This window comes from Giraffa tippelskirchi, chromosome 4 (genome assembly GCF_054371585.1).
Source record: "Giraffa tippelskirchi isolate mGirTip1 chromosome 4, T2T-mGirTip1v1.2.pri, whole genome shotgun sequence".
NCBI lineage: Eukaryota > Metazoa > Chordata > Mammalia > Artiodactyla > Giraffidae > Giraffa > Giraffa tippelskirchi.
Genome location: NC_137278.1, coordinates 179,421,154 through 179,440,511, shown reverse-complemented (window position 1 = coordinate 179,440,511; position 19,358 = coordinate 179,421,154). Strand labels below are relative to the sequence as shown.

The 19,358-nt window shown below is 40.7% G+C and overlaps 2 long non-coding RNA genes across 2 annotated transcripts in view; one reads left to right on the top strand and one right to left on the bottom strand.

Moving 5' to 3' along the window:
- LOC145503683 (uncharacterized) overlaps positions 1-19,358 on the bottom strand; it is a 403,694-nt gene that overhangs the window by 383,850 nt on the left and 486 nt on the right. Inside the window, exon 2 of the long non-coding RNA XR_014051656.1 lies at positions 11,031-11,103. This is a non-coding gene — a long non-coding RNA (uncharacterized LOC145503683). The remainder of the gene's footprint in view (positions 1-11,030; positions 11,104-19,358) is intronic.
- LOC145503684 (uncharacterized) lies at positions 3,533-19,350 on the top strand. The gene is made up of 4 exons (XR_014051657.1): positions 3,533-3,664; positions 9,075-9,151; positions 17,509-17,635; positions 18,885-19,350. It is a non-coding gene; the product is annotated as an uncharacterized LOC145503684 (long non-coding RNA).

Here is a 19,358-nt window from a genome sequence, read left to right as displayed (position 1 = left end):
GACCAGGGGTAAAAAAAAAAAAAAAAAAAGATTTTTAAAAATTTCAAATGAGGCCCAAATATCACTATTTAATGAATAAGCTTTAAATTTATCCTTTAGTAAATTTTAGTTAAGTCTAGGTACTTCAAATAATTAAATGGTTCAGATATTTATAAGTTCCTTCCTACCATTCCTCAAATATTTATGCAAATTAATTTTCAATCAACAAAATCTGTAGACATTCATGAGTCTATAATAAATTAGTGTTAATGAGCAACATTTTGGGGAAATATCATTCTTTCTCATGCCATTCATTTACGAGGCATTTCAAAGGGAAGCAAGTCATTCACTTAAATTGTAATGAAAAAGCATTTAGTATTTATTAGTGTGTAGGAGTCTTGTTCTCAAGAGAGTATTTCACAGCTATTATTCATTCAATCTCAGTTTCCCTAGGAGGGAGGGAAAGGGTGCCCAGTGAGCCAAAGTCCATGAGTTGAGTCATTGTTCAGCTCCATTCCTAAGGAACATTCAGTTTCAACCAAACCCCTGAGGTTCAAGTTAAGATTCTCTGGCTAAGGCTATTCTCTGTGACCTAGTCCCACTAGCAACAGCTCAGACATCACTTATCCATGGACAGAAAAACTTCCTGTGGAACAAATGCCTTCCAGGATAAAGCAGACTTTCCTAGAGTTGCATCTTCAGATTTCTTCTGAGATTCCCACAGTCACCATAATAGCCAGATCTTACACCTTAGTCTCAGTACTACAGGATCTTTAATTTGGTTATGGTGAATGAGAGAAGTCTTTCTTTCTGATTTCATCTTCGTTGATTTCTATCGTTTGTCCTTGCTTTATCCTATAGAAACGACACCTTGGTCTCATTTCTTTTTTAAGTCTTCTTTCTAATCCTAGCTGATCAAGTTCCTTCTGGTTTCCCTTGCTTTACCAATCAATCTGGACTCCAGACAACCCAACATTGCCTTCTTGAACACATATTCCATTCCTTTTCTCGAATCTTCCATGTTAATTTCAGTCTCTGATCCTTTCAACACCATCTCCACACCTAAGCTACCAAACTTTTGGGAAAGACTCCAAAACCATTTCAAATATGGTCCAAAATAAAAAAACAATAAATTATCCACCTTGAAGAATATTAATGTTAACATTAGTATTATTTTAAAAAAATGGAAAAGTCATTCTTAGCTCTTAACAAAACAGGCAGCAGGCTGGACTTGGTCCTCTGGTTGGCTGACCCATCCTAGGGCCATCACCACAGTCACGTGTTCCTCAGCCCTTTATTCCTCCCTCCCCATTGTGATACTGCTTAAAAGCTGTCTTTATGTTTGTTTTAAATGAACAGTTGTATGCCACATTATTTCCTGCAGGTAGAGACTTCCTCTAGATGGGGCTTAGGAAAAAAAAATATTAATACAGTATTCTCATTTGCAGATAAGGAAGTTGAGGCCCAGTTTGGATCTATCAAAGAGTTGAGTAGCACTAAAGCCAGCATTTGAAGATTCTTTGCACTAAGTCTCTAGAAGAACGGTCACACAGCAGTCAATTACTATAATGTGGCTTATATTATAATATATATATTATATTTTTAAGCACAGAAACCAAGACACAAAATTTAATCAAGGTTCTTTTCAGACCTATGATCCATATTATACTGGCTCCCACTGATATAAGCATGTTCTCTCATTGGTCTGATGGCCAGTTACGATGCTTCCACTTAGCTTAGTCAGGCAGCCAGGGATTGGTGGAAGAAGGGAAGCAATGTTTACTATAGCAAAGATCTACAGATGTCGGTATAAGGTTGAAGTAAAAATCTTCATATGTGTAAAGAAGATCTAGATAATAGCTATCATAATCTTTTACTGGCAGACAGAGTTAAAGTCCAGTACAGTAAGTCCCCCACATGAGAACCTTCAAGTTGCAAACTTTCAAGATGAGAACATGCATCTGGTTCCAGCAAGAAACCAAAACCTGTGCCATCAACATCAGGCATGAGAAAAGTTGCAGCTGGCCCTCTGTCTCCTATTGCTGATGATCCTTCAGCTCTATCATCTCCCACCTCCTCTCTCTCCTCCAGTCAGTAACTCTTCTTGCCTTTTCACTTGATGCCAATCCTTGAATGCCAGCTATTGTACTGGACTACTGCACTTTTCAAGGTACTGTACTGTAAGGCTAAAAATGTTTGATTTTTTGTGCTTCTTTTTTATTATTTGTGTGAAAAGTTATTATAAACCTATTACAGTACAATACTGAGTAGCCAATTGTATTAGTTGGGTACTAGGCTAACTTTGCTGGACTTACAAATTGGCCTCACAACCATACTCTCAGAATGAAATTCATTCGTATGTAGGGGACTTAATGGATTGTATTTCTTTAAAGTAAGATGAATTTACTACTAGTTAAAATATGTCAGGAGAGAATGACATTTTTTCCTGAAGCACCTTACCTACCTCCTGAGAAATCTGTACGCAGGTCAAGAAGCAACAATTAGAACCAGACATGGAACAATGGACTGGTTCCAAATTGGGAAAGGAGTAAGTCAAGGCTGTATATTGTCACTCTGCTTATTTAACTTATATGCAGAGTACATCATAAGAAATGCTGGGCTGGATTCAAGCTGGAATCAAGATTGCTGGGAGAAATATCAATAACCTAAGATATGCAGATGACACCACCCTTATGGCAGAAAGCAAAAAGGAACTAAAGAATTTTTTGATGAAAGTGAAAGAGGAGAGTGAAAAGCTGGCTTAAAACTCAACACTCAAAAAACAAAGATCAAGGCATCCAGTCCCATCACTTCATGGCAGACAGATGGGAAAACAACGGAAAAAGTGACAGACTTAATTTTCTTGGGCTCCAAAATCGCTGCAAATGGTGACTGTAGTCATGAAATCAAAAGATGCTTGCTCCTTGGAAGAAAAGTTACGACAAACCTAAACAGCATATTAAAAAGCCGAGACATTACTTTGCTGACAAAGGTCCGTCTAGTCAAGGCTATGGTTTTTCCAGTGGTCGTGTATGGATGTGAGAGTTGGACTATAAAGAAAGCTGAGCGCTGAAGAATTGATGCTTTTGAACTGTGGTGTTGGAGAAGACTCTTGAGAGTCCCTTGGACTGCAAGAAGATCCAACCAGTCCATCCTAAAGGAGATCAGTCCTGGTTGTTCATTGGAAGGACTGATGCTGAAGCTGAAGCTCCAATACTTTGGCCACCTGATGCTAAGAGCTGACTCATTGGAAAAGATCCTTGTGCTGGGAAAGACTGAAGACAGGAGGAAAAAGGGATGACAGACGATGAGATAGTTGGATGGCATCACCGACTCGATGAACATGAGTTTGAGTAGGCTCTGGGAGTTGGTGATGGACAGGGAAGCCTGGATGCTACAGTCCATGGGATCGCAAAGAGTCAGACATGACTGAGTGACTGAACTGAACTGAATGCTTATTTCATCCTCTTAAAAGTTCTGTCTCAGAATTTACCCAGAGTTCTGAGTTCCATGAAGAATACAGTAATATTCACTAGTGCTTCCTTCGTGGCTTGGTGATAAAGAATCTGCCTACCAATGCAGGACACATGAATTTGATCCCTGGGTTGGGAAGATCCCCTGGAGAAGGAAATTGCAACCCATTCCAGTACTATTGCCTGGAGAATTCCATGGACAGAGGAGCCTGGTGAGCTATACAATCCACAGGGTTGCAAAAGAGTTGGAGGTGACTTAGCGACTAAACAACAGCGACATTAATCTCATAGATTCTTCTGTAACCCCATTTCCTACTTCTCCAATATTAAGATTTTGAGGAATGAATTCATCCCTATTTCATTCAAGGCCTCCATGTTTGCTCTTTAGCCATGGGCCAATTTGACACTATTTAACTTTCATATTTTATGTTATTTTGTTAGTATCTATTCTAATGGATACTAACAGAAGAAGCATATAAAAAGCCTTAATTATAAATGTTATTTTACTTTGTGAGGAAAACAAAGCATATCAACAAATTATATAAACAAAAATATTCAGCAAAGAAGTACCATTAGATATGACACCAATTGTGGTATAAAAACAAACCATGAATATGTGTGTGATTCTGCCTTCATTCCAATTTAGAATTTTTCTCTTCTGAAATTCAATGATGTTAACCTTGCTTTAAGCTTCTTTCATTATTGTGTTATAAAGTGACCCCTGAAGAATTTTGTTTCTTGAGACCGCATTTGATCATAAGCAGAATTTGGCCCTAATTAAGATAGGATTATCATGGGATACTATATCAAAGAAATGTGCTTCTGAGGTGGGTATTCTTTTACCTATTTTCCTTTAATAGATATAATGAAGGACAGAACATATTACCCTTTTCAAATAACAACTCTTTGGAAAATATGTCTGGCCTTGGTAAACAGATTTTTATGTTCGAATGGAAGAGTAAATGAGCCTTACTCTTTGGAAAATATGTCTGGCTTTGGCAAACAGATTTTTATGTTTGAATGGAAGATTAAATTAGCCTTATCCATTTGTTAATGTATAGAGAAAACTCCTAGGAGAAACAAAGACTAATGTCTATAGAGTTTTGTTTTCTGAGGAAAATGACTGTGTTTATATAGTTTGATTATTCAGTATACTGAGGTTAAATACTTTACAATAGGACATCTTGTAAAATAATTTTTGTAGTAATTTTATGGAGTAGACTAAACTGCTATTAAGAAAAGAGCCCCAAAGTACAGTGGCTCCAAGAACAATGAAGTTTATTTGTCTCCCAGCTAACAGGGCAAGATAAGTGCCCCAGCTTGGTGGGCAGCTCTGCATCAGTCATTGGAGACCCAAGCTGGCAACAGTTCTGCCTTCAACAGCTGGTGTGCAGGGCTGTTCAGGTCTCGCTGGTCAAGTAGGGGAAAGAGAGGAGTCTCTGGCCAGGGAAGATCCACTTAAGCAGATAAGGCAAAAGTTCTTCAAACCGCTTGTACTCAATTTCCATTGGCAAGCATCCAGTCCCACGGCCACACCTGGCTCCATGGCAGACTGGAAAATCATGGCAGTCTCTTTATGTGGCCCAGAAAGAAGAGGGGAAAAACAGAAATAGTGGACAACTGCAGTCTCCACATACTTTAACTATGAAAACTTCCCAAATCACCAATCACATGCATTGCAAAGGTCTCTAGAATGCTACCTAAAACAATAAAATGTAAGAAATCAACAGGCTCAGTTTTTTCTACTATGAAAATATTCAACAAGGTAAAAACTAAGGCAGGTTGCTTTGATTTTATGTCACCACATCAAAAAGATTTTTTTTTTTTGTACCAAACACATAAAGGAAATACCCCACTTAAAATAAATCATGTTCTAAAAGCTGGGAATTTGTTTTCTCATAGAAACAACGTCCTAAAAATGGCTAGGTTCCAAAATTATTTCAAAAGGGCTCATTTACCTCCTGTGGTACATCTGCAATGAAAAGTACTGGAACACAATACTGTTCTGCAGCACTCAAGATGTGAGCCAGAAATAATTTTTTAAAATATTTTCAGTAAGGAAATTAAGTTTAATTAGAGAAGGATGTGGTGAGGGGAGTGGGAAATGAATATTAATACTTGTAATATAAAGTCAAAGTGAACTCTCAGAAGTATTCTGGTGGTGGTTCTTTAATTTAAAAACACACCAAAATGTGCAGTCCTCTTTCGAGATTAATCATAAGCAAAATGAATATGCTTACCAGCCATGCATTACAGGTAGATTTTTGGAATAACATGGGAGGGAGAATATAATGAACAGGGGTGTACGAGGAGAGAGGTCTATAAGGTAACCAGGAAAGAGAATGGAAGGGAGGAAAAATCTCCTGTGCTCAAGCCTCTAGTGTACAAGGCGTGAATAAAGAGATGAGCAGAAGGAAAGACACAGCTGAGTGTGGAGGAAAGGAACCAAGACGGACACAGGCATCCATCTAGGGGGAAGGATGGGAATAATGAGGATTGAGTTTTCCCTGATCCCATCTCCAGGACGTTGATTACTGCCTGCCATGAGGGTCTCAGACTGGTAGAGGCAGCATGCACAATGACCACTGGGAGAGAAAGAATGTTCACGGTCTAAGAGGAATTCAGGGAGTGACTGACTTCTATTTCATTTCCCTCTAATTGGCACAAGGAAAATTTGTGGTTTAAAATTAAGAAAAGGAAAACATATCAAAATGCAAATTAGAGGACTCCCCTGGTGGTTCAGTGGTTGAGAATCTGCCTTCCAGTGCAGGGGATGTGGGTTCGATCCCTGGTCGGGGAACTAAAATCCCACATGCTACAACAAAGAGCTTGCATGTCGCAACTAAGCCCCCGTACCAGATGAAAGAGGTCCTTGAGCCCCAACGAAGACCCAGCACAGTCAAAAAAATGTCAACTAGAAGAATCTTGATGGCAGAAAAGATACACCTGAACGGGGCCCCTATGAAGGTAATTCTTTGCATCTTTCAAGTACACATATTTTTTTTCTTTCTAGCTGTTTTATTTCAGTACAACTTAATAGTTCCTTAATACAATAGGACTTCTGAAGATGCTTGATCTTGAGTAAAAAGGCAATTTTGAGCAGCTTGATCCAGGGTTAAGTCTTGTGTCTTAAATACAGTGGAAAGCTGTTCCCCACGAGCATGGCTGACTGCTCACAGCCCATTGATTGCAGAACTCACCAAGGGATGTGGTTTCTCTCGCTTGACAACCGCACGTACTATAATCAGAAAGACATGACATTGGGCTCCTCCAAAATTGGCTCGAATTGCTTTCTGAGCAGTACTTGGTCTAACAGTGGCACCGGCCACAAAGAACCATCACCACGGGCCCACCCAGCCTTTTTGAAGACTGAACATGAAACAGAGATTTCTTTAACTTCTGAAAATGAAAGCACCTTTTGAAAATAAATATAAATTCTCAAATTGGCTGCAAACTATTGAATCAAATGCTCTTTGTGGTTTCAGAGACTATTAAGACAACCCCAAACCTGTCAGCACAATTTCACTCACAAATTTCTCTTATCCCGGTTTATTGCTGCATTGACTATTTTGCAGAGAGATACAAGTTTGTGACACAAGGAATAGAAATGGTGTGTAGCTTAATAAATATAAATGTTTGTCTGCATCCCATCTTGAGTCTTAACTCTGAGTCTAATTTGCTGCATTATTTTGAGCAGTCCCCAGACATCTCTGGCTCTGACTCCTCAACCAGTAATCGAAGACATTGGATGAGATGAGCCTAAGACCCCATCCAGCTAAACTGACAGGCAGTAATTCAAGTTTTCTCAGCTTCAGTTTGCCATGACAGGGAACTTGACTGGTTTACAGAGAGATTCAGCAACTGGTTCAGCCAAATCAGCTGGGTTACCAGTATTTTTCAATTGAAGTAATAACTTCTGAGTGAGGATGTTTATCAGCAGAATGGACCCAAAAAACAAACAACTGTGTGAAGAAACTGTTCTGTCTCACATTTGCCCACCTGATATTGGTGCTCGTTTCTGAATCATCATCAGGGCATTGCTCTCCCCATTCCTAACTAAGAGGCTGGGTTTCTGGTCTCACACTTGACTCACTGTCCCACCATGAGATAGAAGGGAAAGCATCTCACTAAAACATCAGGCCTTCAACCTGAAACTTCTGATGTCTATAGTAAGAGTAAGGATAAAGGCTACCTTGAACTGGGGCCCACTCTAGGTCAAATCACATTATTTGGTAAATATTCATTATCATCATCTCTTTTTATACATGCAGAAATGGAGGCCCAGACAGATAAACATCCTGAAGTCAGCCCTATTAGCCCTATTCTAGATGCTAATCCATTCACTTCAGGGTTGCCTGGAGGCATCTACAGGGCTCTGTTCTCAAGAGTGGGGCAAGAGTAGCCAGGAGGAAGAAGAGTTAAAAACTGACAACCAGCATTAGAAGACTTCAATATACTTCATTCTCAAATAGTCTATGGCTTTTGCTAATTGTCCTTGCTCAGGCTCAGGACTCTGAGTTCTGAAAAGTGCATTAATTTGCTTTTCATTTATCTAACAAAAAGACTCATGCAAGCACCTCTTCTGTGCATAGTAACTACTGAACTGGCTGCTGGAGAGCAGGTCTGAAAGAAGAGAACACTTCAAGATGCTGTCCACACCCTGGGAGGATTATATTCCGGTCCCAGAAACCTTTCAAATCTCCTAAACCTATGTTACTTCCCAATGCATCTTCTCTTCTGCCCATGTTACTTTCTGCCCATACTAAGAAATTAGGGTTTCACCATAGTGTACACTCTCTCAGTTTTAATTTATTCATGTGAATTCTTCACTATCTCTAAAATATATCCTAAGGATGTCCTCTGAGCGCTCACAGTAAACTATTTGTTACATGTAAAGCAGTTCCTACCCCAGATCACTACCTCCCTTTTCCAACTCCCGACTACTAGAAAGGCAGAAGTTAAAATGACCTGCCATGGGGTCTCTATCAGTTTCCTTTTTCTGCAGAGCACCCAGGTCTAGGGATTGATGGCCAAGGCCTGGAATTTTAGCTCCCATGTTTCATTCTGTCTTGTTTGTCTTGCTTTTTTAAACTTAACTTGTTCCTAATAACTCCTTTATATCCCTTTATTTGTGGCTACATAAAATGGCCAGAGAGTACTAGACTCCTTACCTACACAGACCCCCAGAGTCACAGTCATGATTATTCTTTTATTATATTACAGGAGAAGGGAAACTGACATGCTATTCATCTCTGATTAATTCCTGACACTTGGTTCTAATAAACAGAGTTTTTGTTTTAACCAACACTTCCCTAGAAAACAGCAGGTGCTAAAATTAAAACACAGAACCAAAAAACATCTCTGCCCTGAGGGAAATAAAAAGATCTCTTTTTGACTTACTCTCTGAAGCTGTCCAGGGCTGAATTGATTATCTACTTTCGTCTAGAATCACTGGAGTATTATGCAGTTTTTCCTGCAGCTTGACATGCTGTCATGACCCCTATTAGTACATGGACATCCCAGTTTTGAGGGCAGCAAGAAACACAAGGCTATTTCTTCATAAGGTATCCAGTCTTTGCCACTTATTTGTTATAAAGCTCTGGTGTCCCATATTCCTTACAGGATGATGACTGTTTTGGAAACCAATGCTCAGAAATCAATATACAAATCGAATGCTAGGAGTGAAGTCACAGAATAAGGTAAAAAAATAAATAAATAACAAAGTTACATTCACTGAGTATTATGTTCCTGGTGCAAATGAAGGCTAACTCATTTTTTTTTTTTTTTCTGGATTTCTTAATCAGATTTCTGAACTGCTCTTTGGGTCATTATTAGAAGCTGAAGCAAGCCTTCTATGTCTCTTTTCTTTCAATGGCACTAATTATTTTAATTTCTGATTCATATGCTCAGAATGTTAGAGCTAGATGTGACATTTAAGGTAATTCTATAAGCCCTTGCTGTGAAAAGAATGCAGACCCACCTGTATATTTGGTCCACTTGGAATAAATACAGATGGAGAGTATTCAGGGAACAGTGGAAAAGGAAAGGGGATCCTATCAGGCAGCCAGTTCTATCAGTCAATGCTGAGGTCAAAGAACCTCTGTCAGGCCACGCTTCTACCACACAGAGGTGCAGGAAGGCAAATGGACATGCCCAGGGTCACAAAGCTAATTAAGTAGAACTAGCACTCAGTGGGTTATTTACCAGGATGGTCTCTTATCTGGTAAAAGACATGTAAGACCAGAAATGTCCTTGAAAATGCACATCACTGTCTTAGCCACAGTTCACTTGTGGGTTATATGCCTGATTTGCTTGCAAATTGACTTGGAAACTTTTCAATCATTCCAAAATAGTAGGTTAATTTATTTTGCTGGGTGAGCAGTCCATGGTGAGAAAGCTTTGACGCTGCTGGGACTGCCCTAATCCTCACTCTCTACCCCTCAGTCTTAGCACACTTGGGGGATCAGGTGAAAGGGATCTGCCTAACCCAGACCTCAATTTACAATTCCAGTCTAATCTCTGCACCCTGAACCCATGCCAACTGTATGCTTCATTCTCTCAGCTCTTTTTAAGTCTTGCCTCGCTCATTAACCACATATCATACTGGGAAAAAGTGTAGATTTTGAAACCAGACTTTCTGGATCTGAATCTCAGCTGTGACACATCTAATGACAGACTATGATTTGGCTTCCTAATCTATAAAATGGGTATGATAATAGTACATATGATACGGGTTGTTATATTTTAAAATTCATTATGTTAGAGGTATTTAGAACAGTATTAAAAAGCCAAGACATCACTTTGTTGACAAAGTTCCATCTAGTCAAAGCAATGGCTTTTCCAGTACTCATGTATGGATGTGAAAGCTGGACCATAAAGAAGACTGAGTGCCGAAGAACTGATGCTTTTGAACTGTGGTGCTGGAGAAAACTCTTGGAGTCCCTTGGACTGCAAGGAGATCAAACCAGTCAATCCTAAAGGAAATCAACCCTGAATATTCATTGGAAGGACTGATGCTGAAGCTGAAGCTCCAACACTTTGGCCACCTGATGCAAAGAACTGACTCATTTGAAAAGATCCTGATGCTGGGAAAGATGGAGAGCAGGAGGAGAAGGGGACAACAGAGGATGAGATGCCTGGATGGCACACCCACTCAACAGACATGAGTCTGAGCAAACTCTGGGAGTTGGCAATGGACAGGGAGGCCTGGCGTGCTGCAGTCCATGGGATCGCAAAGAGTCGAACACGACTGAGCAACTGAACTGAACTGAAAGTATATTCTCACCTATAAGCCTGCAGATAATAATAATAATAGCAACAACAACACTTAATTATCAAGCAGTGTACTAAATGCTTTACACACATTATTCCAGTTAATCACAGTAACTCTTTACATGCTACCAATATTATCCTCTTCTCCCCTACCCCTTATTTTTTTTGCAGATAAGAAAGCTAAGGTCTCAAGTAGTAGGAAGCAGAGTCAGGACTTGAACCAAGATCTGTCTTGATATCCTCCCAATCTGAGAAAAGAGCTTTAGAGTTCTCTTAAAGTTCTTTTATTTCAACAGACGGCCTTACCTTCCATGCAGGTCAAGAAGACTGGGATCCCCACCCACGGTGATGAGCAGCAGCAGGAAGGGAAGGGTCTCTCCTGGAAAGTGTGAGGAATAAGATGATATCACCATTACTGTCTTAACCAGCCACCCTGTTGTGTCACACGGCACCTACATGGGCTGTACTGCTAAGGGCACCCCAACTCCTTACTTATTTGAGAACCATATTGGGAAATATTCTGGTTCCAGCCAGGGTGGTACTATTCGTAATCTCAATATCAGTAGTTCTTGGAGTCATTTATTTCTATCCCAGCCTGTAGGGTAAAGGGAACATCTCTTTCATTCCCTGATTAGGGAAAAAATTATGGTTTTCCTCCCTTCCTTCAGAGCCTATAATAGCCAGTATCTGACACTCTTGCCCCATACTCATCTATTCATCTGTGTCAAAAATGTACCTTCCATTAGTCTAAAATGGTGCCTTCAGTGGAAGGCTTGGGGCTGAAGGGCCAGGGGAGGAAGAGAAGGAAAGTCTCTGAGTTTGCTAGAGGAACACCCTGAACTGCCTTGTAACCGCTCCTGTACACCTGCCCACACCTGTATTTCCCGGGGGGCTCTCCATCTGCCTCCCTCACTCCCCCATAGGACCACAGAGCCTTTCCTCAGCACCTCCCAGGATAGCCTTGGGGTGCTCCCCTGGAATGCAGCCTTACAGCACAGCCTCTGTTTTTCTCAAAGACCAACTGTAGTACCCACACTGGGCTTGGCTCATGGAGCTAAACTTAGAAAGGGGAACAGCCTGGGATGGATGAATATTCAAACTATTGTACAATTGCGCTCATTTCACATCCTAGCAAGGTAATGCTCAAAATCTTTCAAGTTAGGCTTCAACAGTATGTGAACTGAGAACTTCCAGATGTACAAGCTGGATTTAGAAAAGGCAGAGGAACCAGAGACCAAATTGCCAACATCCGTTGAATCATAGAAAAAGCAAGGGAATTTCATAAAAATATCTACTTCTGCTTCATTGACTATGCTAAAGCCTTTGACTGTGTGGATCATAACAGACTGCAGAAGATTCTTCAAGAGATGGAAATTCCAGACCACCTTACCTGCCTCCTGAGAAATCTGTACGCAGGTCAAGAAGCAACAGTTAGAAAGGGACATGGAACAACAGACTGGTTCCAAATTGGGAAAGGAGTATGTCAAGGCTGTATATTGTCACCCTGCTTATTTAACTTATATGCAAAGTACATCATAAGAAATGCTGGGCTGGATGAAGCACAAGCTGAATCAAGAGCACAAGAAGAAATATCAACAACCTCAGATATGCAGATGATACCACCCTAATGGCAGAAAGTGAAGAGGAACTAAAGAGTTTTTTTATAAAGGTGAAAGAGGAGAGTGAAAAACCTGGCTTCAAACTCAACATTCAAAAAACGAAGATCATGGCATCTGGTCTCATCACTTCATGGCAAATAGATGGGGAAAAAATGGAAACAGTGAGAGACTATTTTCTTGGGCTCCAAAATCACTGTTGACAGTGACTGTAGCCCTAAAATTAAAACACTTCCTCCTTGGAAGAAAAGTTATCACAAATCTAGACAGTGTATTAAAAAGTAGAGACATCTCTTTGCCAACGAAAGTCCATCTAGTCAAAGCTATAGTTTTTTCCAGTAGTCATGTACAGGTGTGAGAGTTGGACCATGCTGCTGCTAAGTTGCGTCAGTCGTGTCCGACTCTATGCGACCCCATAGATGGCAGCCCACCAGGCTCCTCAGTCCCTGGGATTCTCCAGGCAAGAATACTGGAGTGGGTTGCCATTTCCTCCTCCAGTACATGAAAGTGAAAAGTGAAACTGAAGGCACTCAGTCGTGTCCAACTCTTCACGACCCCATGGGCTGCAGCCTACCAGGCTCCTCCGTCCATGGGGTTTCCCAGGCAAGAGTACTGGAGTGGGGTGCCATTGCCTTCTCTGAGTTGGACCATAAAGAAGGCTTAATGCTGAAGAACAGATGCTTTCAAACTGTGGTGCTGAGAAGACTCTTGAGAGTCCCTTGGACTGCGTGGAGATCAAACCAGTCAGTCCTAAAAGAAATCAATCCCGAATATTCACTGGAAGGACTGGTGCTGAAGCTCCAATACTTTGGTCACCTGATGTGAAGAGTTGACTCACTGGAAAAGACCCTGATGCTAGGAAAAGACTGAAGGAAGGAGGAGAAGGGGATGACAGAGGATGAGATGGTTGGATAGCAACACCAATTCAATGGACATGAGTTTGAGCAAACTCTGGGAGACAGGGAATGACAGAGGAGCCTGCCATGCTGCAGTCCATGGGGTCACAAAGAGTAGGACATGACTTAGTAACTGACAAATTAAAAATCTCCCCATGTCCACCATCATATTTAGCTGTCAAAGTAAATAACATGTCAGAGAAGCTGAAGTTGAATGTTATTATATCAAGAGTGGTGGGGAAAAAGGGATAAGAATCTGAAAAGGAACATATAACTGAATCACTTGGCTGTATACCCAAAACTAACACAAGACTGCAAATCAACTTTAATTAAAAAAGAAAAAAAGAGCAGTGGAAAAGCTGTTTGAAGAAAGGCAAGTACAGTACCAGTGGCCAGGGAAGATAGAAACCCTGGTGTGCAGCTCAGGGATTGATGGAAGAAAGATAAACAGGCAAGTACCGTTTCTAGCAGCGGTGGAAGAAAGGGGGAGCTTGGCAAGTTGGCCTCAGACATAAGCCTTAACCCAAGGTGCCCTTGTCCCATCCCAGCCTGTCTGGAGCTATCCTACATTTTTCTAACATCCTTTGCTCCTTCCTTGCTGGGCACTTCACCTCAGTCCCTGCAGCCACCACCATCCACCCCTGCTTAGCACCACGCGCAGGTGAGGAGGGAGGGTGTTTCCAAGCCTGTGCTGGAAGAGGGGATGGCTCCTCACAGCTCCAAGTTGTGCTTTGAACCTAGCTTCCTTTAGAAACATGGTCACATGTGGTACTTGCCCTCTGAGGAACTTTTTAGTAGTATGCTTCAGTTGTTACAGGATCAGTAAGGGTTGGTGTGATTTGGCTCTGATTTGTTAGTGGGTACAGCTGGTACCCTTCTCAGATCCCTTTCTCGGGCTGTGTGTTGGTTACTAAATGCAGGTGCCTCCCTCTCAGAGAATCCTCTTTGCCCTTGGGGAATAGGAGGTGCCATGCCTTAGGTGTTACCACCAACCCACAGCCAATGAGTGACCGATAATAGGGGTGTAAATGGCCCCAAGGCTCCAACTCTGCAACCCAGTTCCTGCTCTAGACTTCCCCATAGGATCACGCTGGAGCTGGGCTCCAGCTGAGGCCCTTTACTCGGCTTTATCCCCCTTGGCCCTGTGCTACATCCCTCCTCCCCCTTCTCCTGAAGCACAGAATCCCTGCCTCAGGCTCTACTTCCAGAGAACCTGATCCAAGATACATGCTCATCTCGTGTTTACTAGAGGTCCTTTATTGTCACCATAGTAATACATCTCTGGGGAAACCAAGGGTGAGAAGAGGAACAGCTTGACAGGACCGTAACCAAATTGGGACATATAATCCAACTCAGTGTATAATATTCCAGTTGCCGTTGGTCAGTTACTGAGTCATGTCTGACTCTTTGCCACCCCATGGACTGCAGCATGCCAGGCTCCTCTGTCCTCCATTATCTCCCCGAGTTTGCTCAAATTCATGGCCATTGAGTCGGTGATGCCATCCAACCATGTCATCCTCTGCTGCTCCCTCTTCCTGGGCCTACACCTAATATCTGCCCTTCTGCTAACATTAACAGTTCACCTTCTACCAAATTTGAAATGAAGATTTATTTTGTTCATACTCTAATTTTTCTCTTCTTACAGAATATGAATTATTATACTTGTTAAAAGAATTGGATGTGCAGCATTTATTATTAATCAATACATGTTACAGTTCTTTCAAATGTTGCTGAATGATTCTAAATTATTTTATAATAATTATTCTTACTATGATCATATAAATCTCACATTTTAAATTTGTTGTTGGGTTGTTTCCTTTCCAGGAACTATAAACTCTATTACTGTCCATGACTGGGTCCTTGATAAGAAGGCTCTGGTTAAACCGGCCGTGTTATAAACAGATCAGATTTCCAGTTTGCAATTAATAAAAATATATAATTGAATACATGAAGGCAAAGCATAAGATAATTTAATTTTTCTGCTATAATCAGAGTCATATGGGATCATCATTATAAACCCCAATTATAGCACTGGCGATATGGAGGAAGTTGGTGAGTGGCATTCAGGCTGAAAGAATGTCTGACAATTCAAATTTTACTGCACATATTTACAAAGGTACAACTTCATAACAACAGGCACCACATTCACTGTTTTTCCCCAATATTCTAATCCCAGCATAGGCTCTTGTTGAGCTAGTCTCAGCTGACTAAATCCACTCTGCTAGCCTATAATTAAAAAAATAAGAAAATTTTCATGGGATTATCCTCTCAAAAACTTCTACCTAAATAAGAAGCCAATCACATTTTAAATCCTATTTCTAAATATATTTGCATTTATTCCTTTTGATATACTGTTATAATTTCCTTTTACAGTTTATGCTTTTTCTTTTCATATTGCTTTTCACTGTTTAATAAAATATATTGATCATCATCCTCCTACCCCATCACATTATTAGAGGGTCTTTTAAGGAGCTGTTTATGATTTGGTATCTAAATGTTTTACTATTTTTTTAAACAAGAAACTATCATTAAATTAAAAATTCTTACAGATCTGAGAATTGTTGGTTGTTTCTAAAAAAACCCTTTATGTTGGTCAAATAAATCACAATAATTTTAGATCTTTGCTGTGTTTCAGTATGTGTACAAGATTTTCATTAGGAATGGTAAAGAAAGGCACATTTAATTGCTTTCTACACACATACTGAAGAGGAAGAGATTTTTTTTTTTCCTTCTAAACTTGTCAGTAACAGTGACTAAATGCAGGGTTGGTAAGTGTCTGAAAAACTCTAAATGATCCCATTTGTACAAATTTTAGTAGATGACCTCAGGCTTCTAGGTAGCCTTGATGTCACAAGACTGGAGTTGTAACTCCAGCTATTACATCTGTGTTTTAGGCAAGAATAGTGCTTGAGTCAGCCCTGCTCATAAATGAGGACACACAAATGAGTTTTCCTGGAAGGCCCATACAACACCTTCGGTCCACAGGGCCAAAACTTAATAACCCTTATCTGCAAGGAAGGCTGTGAGAGAGAACTTCTCACTGAGCACAAAATCAGGTTTCTATTTCTAAGAAAGAAGTGGAGAAAGAGAATGGGACAGGCAACTAGCATTATTTGCCTCTTTTCCTCTTTTCGCACCACTTTTCTCAGATGGACTGTGAGCTCACAGAAGGCTGAGATTATGTCATGTCAATTTGTGTAAGCTCAGAACCTAGCACAATACCATACTTATTATGCTTTTGTTATGTTTATTAATTAAGGAAATGGAACTCTCTGCTTGTTATGCATTAGAAAGATGATCCAAGGCAAATATAACATGAGCAGGTGACATGAGTTTACTGCATTTATACTGTCATTCATTCATTTCACTGTTATTTCAACTCATATTAATTGAGCTCCCAGTCTGAGCCAGGCCTGTGTCATGCACGGGGGATACACAGACAAATGCAAGATAGCCCCTGGCTTTAGGGGTGGGGGAGAGAGGTTGGGGAGTAGAAGGAGGCTCCACTGGTAAACAAGCAATTTCAGGGTCACTTGGTAAGAGAACCTAGGAGTGGTCCTGAGCCACTGGTTGAGATTAGGCAGCTATAAAGTACTCTGGGTAAAACACAGAGTGTGGAACGAAGGAGGGGAAAAGAAGGAAAAAAAGTGGAGTTAGATAATAATGGAATATCTAAGTTACATTCATAAGTCCACAATTTACTTCTTTCAGCATACATACCTTCTTCGTGACAAAAATGTTTGTTTCTCCCTTGGGACTTCCTCCCGACATGTGGCTCTTAATGGATCTGACCCACTGACAAGCTTCTTCTGGCCTAAGCCATAGACACGACAGTGTTTCATGGGCCTTATCTGAGCACAGTACAACTGTCTTCCCAGCGTCCCATCTTACAAGGTGGTGTTCCCTGGTGGACCAGTTTGGGAAATGCTGGTCTAGATACATATTTCTCTAGCTTAGCCATATGATTCCATAGACACAATAAAAAGAGTTGCCAGGGATTTCCAGAGAAAGGAATTTATTTCCATGAACTGCACATGTGAACTTAGTGTGTTAACACCTTGGGTTTCAGTTATATGGGTCATCAGAAGGAAAGAGGTTTCACTGGACTAATGAGCCACCAATTTTAGCAATCACACAGTCAAAAAAGTTATTCAGATGACAGTTTCACTAGTAATGAAGACAGTATCTTTTCTTTCTGCAAATAACTCAATTCAGTTCATGACATATATGGCTAGAAATGTATCTACATCAATTCCTACTTTCTTTGCCTAGCCCAGAGAAAGAGATGTCTTCCTAACCATGAAGCAGAAGTCACAAAAGAGAGATTTGAAGATTCTATTCTACGGCCTAGAAGATGGAGAAAGAGACCATAAGCCCAGAGATGGATAAACTAGAAGAGGCAAGTAATTGGATTCTCCCTTAGAGCCTCCAGGACAAACAACAGCCCATATTTTGATTTGGGGATTCCTGATCTCTGGAGCTGTAATAACACATTCTTATAGCCTCTAAGTCTGCGGTAACTTGTTTACAGTTAGCAGCAGGAAACTAATAATACATACAACATATCTCTAGGTGCTGTCGACTAATTCATTCTCACTGATTCAGGAAAGAGGAGACATATGTCTCTCTCCCTTGGGATTCTTCTCCTTTCTGAATCCACCCTCTCATATTCTTCTCTTGCAAATAAAATCTGACTGTGTCACAGGGCTTTAAGTGCATGAATACTCACTTATTCAAGTTAGGTTACTTTCAGGGACTATAATTAGAGACCAGAAATAAGGGTTGTTTACAAATCCTGCCAAGGACATTTGGTGTGATCTCAGGAAAGCTTAACAGGGATGTGATTTACAGCTAAGAAAGCTCAGAACAAATTATACTATAGGCTGAACAAAGAATGATTTAACCACATGGGGCTAAGGTAGGGAAGAGACTTGTCTGGGTTTATTCAGGCTGGACAGTGGTAAGTTCACTGGCATCTGTAGCCACCAAGAGGGCACATATGGGTATGAAGACACCTCATCAGGTTCCTGGATCCTAGTAAGTGCTTCTCTTAAATAGTGGACACAGTTACTCAATCATAATAAATTTCATCTTGATTTACACGATGGTCGTATGAAAGGTGGTTGTCATGAGTCAGTCAACTTGTTCACCTCTGGACGGATGATAAAATCGAGGTCAGCACCCTCCTGGTGACCAACAGAAACAAGATTAAGGTTCTTCTACTTGGTAAGATCTGGAGCCCAGGTACAACAATAACCACACCCCATACTGTTACCACTCATCCCTGTTTCAGGACCTCCATAAAAGAAGGATGACTATTCCAGCAAAACAAGGGAGGCAGGTTCCACAAAAGAAGGAGGGGTCAACACTGGCAAATGCCACATGGGGGCTAAATTTTTCCATCACATTTGGCAACCAGGCAGTGACTGATGTTATTCAGCGGAGTGAAAGGTTGACAAAGGAATGAAAGCTTAAGAAATGTTAACATTAAGGCTGGAAAACTCCTCTGAGAAGAGGATCCAATGCCCTCCATCTTTTAAAAAGTTCCCCAGGGTTTTACACTTGAATCATAGAGAACTCTTCTTGTCCCCAAATTCTCCAACGGTTGATTAGCCAAATTTGAGTCTTACCACCATCTCTCTCCTCAGTTCACCTCCAAAGCAGAGGAACTAATCAGCTGTGCAAGAGCTAAAGGTCAAAAAAACAAGAGGAAGAAACAAAAAGTCTACCAATCCAAACTCCAACCAAGTCAAGCCCTGAGTAAGGGGAGTGGTCACAAGCTGTGCTTCAGATGTAATTATCCCGGTTTCAATTATTAAAAAAACAACAAAAAAAACGAGTGTCTGGAGAATCAAAAGGGACACTTTATCTTCGGAATGTCTCCTTGCATCTCATTCATCATCTATCCTCATACCATCTCCCTCCAAACTGAAAGCCCTTCCTGAGTTGTGCGCTTGTGTGACTACAAGTCTGAACCGAAGACCGAATGTTGTCCGGTGACTAGAGTAACCGCATGCCATAGAAAAGAGGTGGAACAGTGAAAACGACACATACATGTGCTGTTTCCAAACAAAAGCACCGCTCTCCTTCCTCGACGATGTGCTCTATTCAAAGGTAGATGT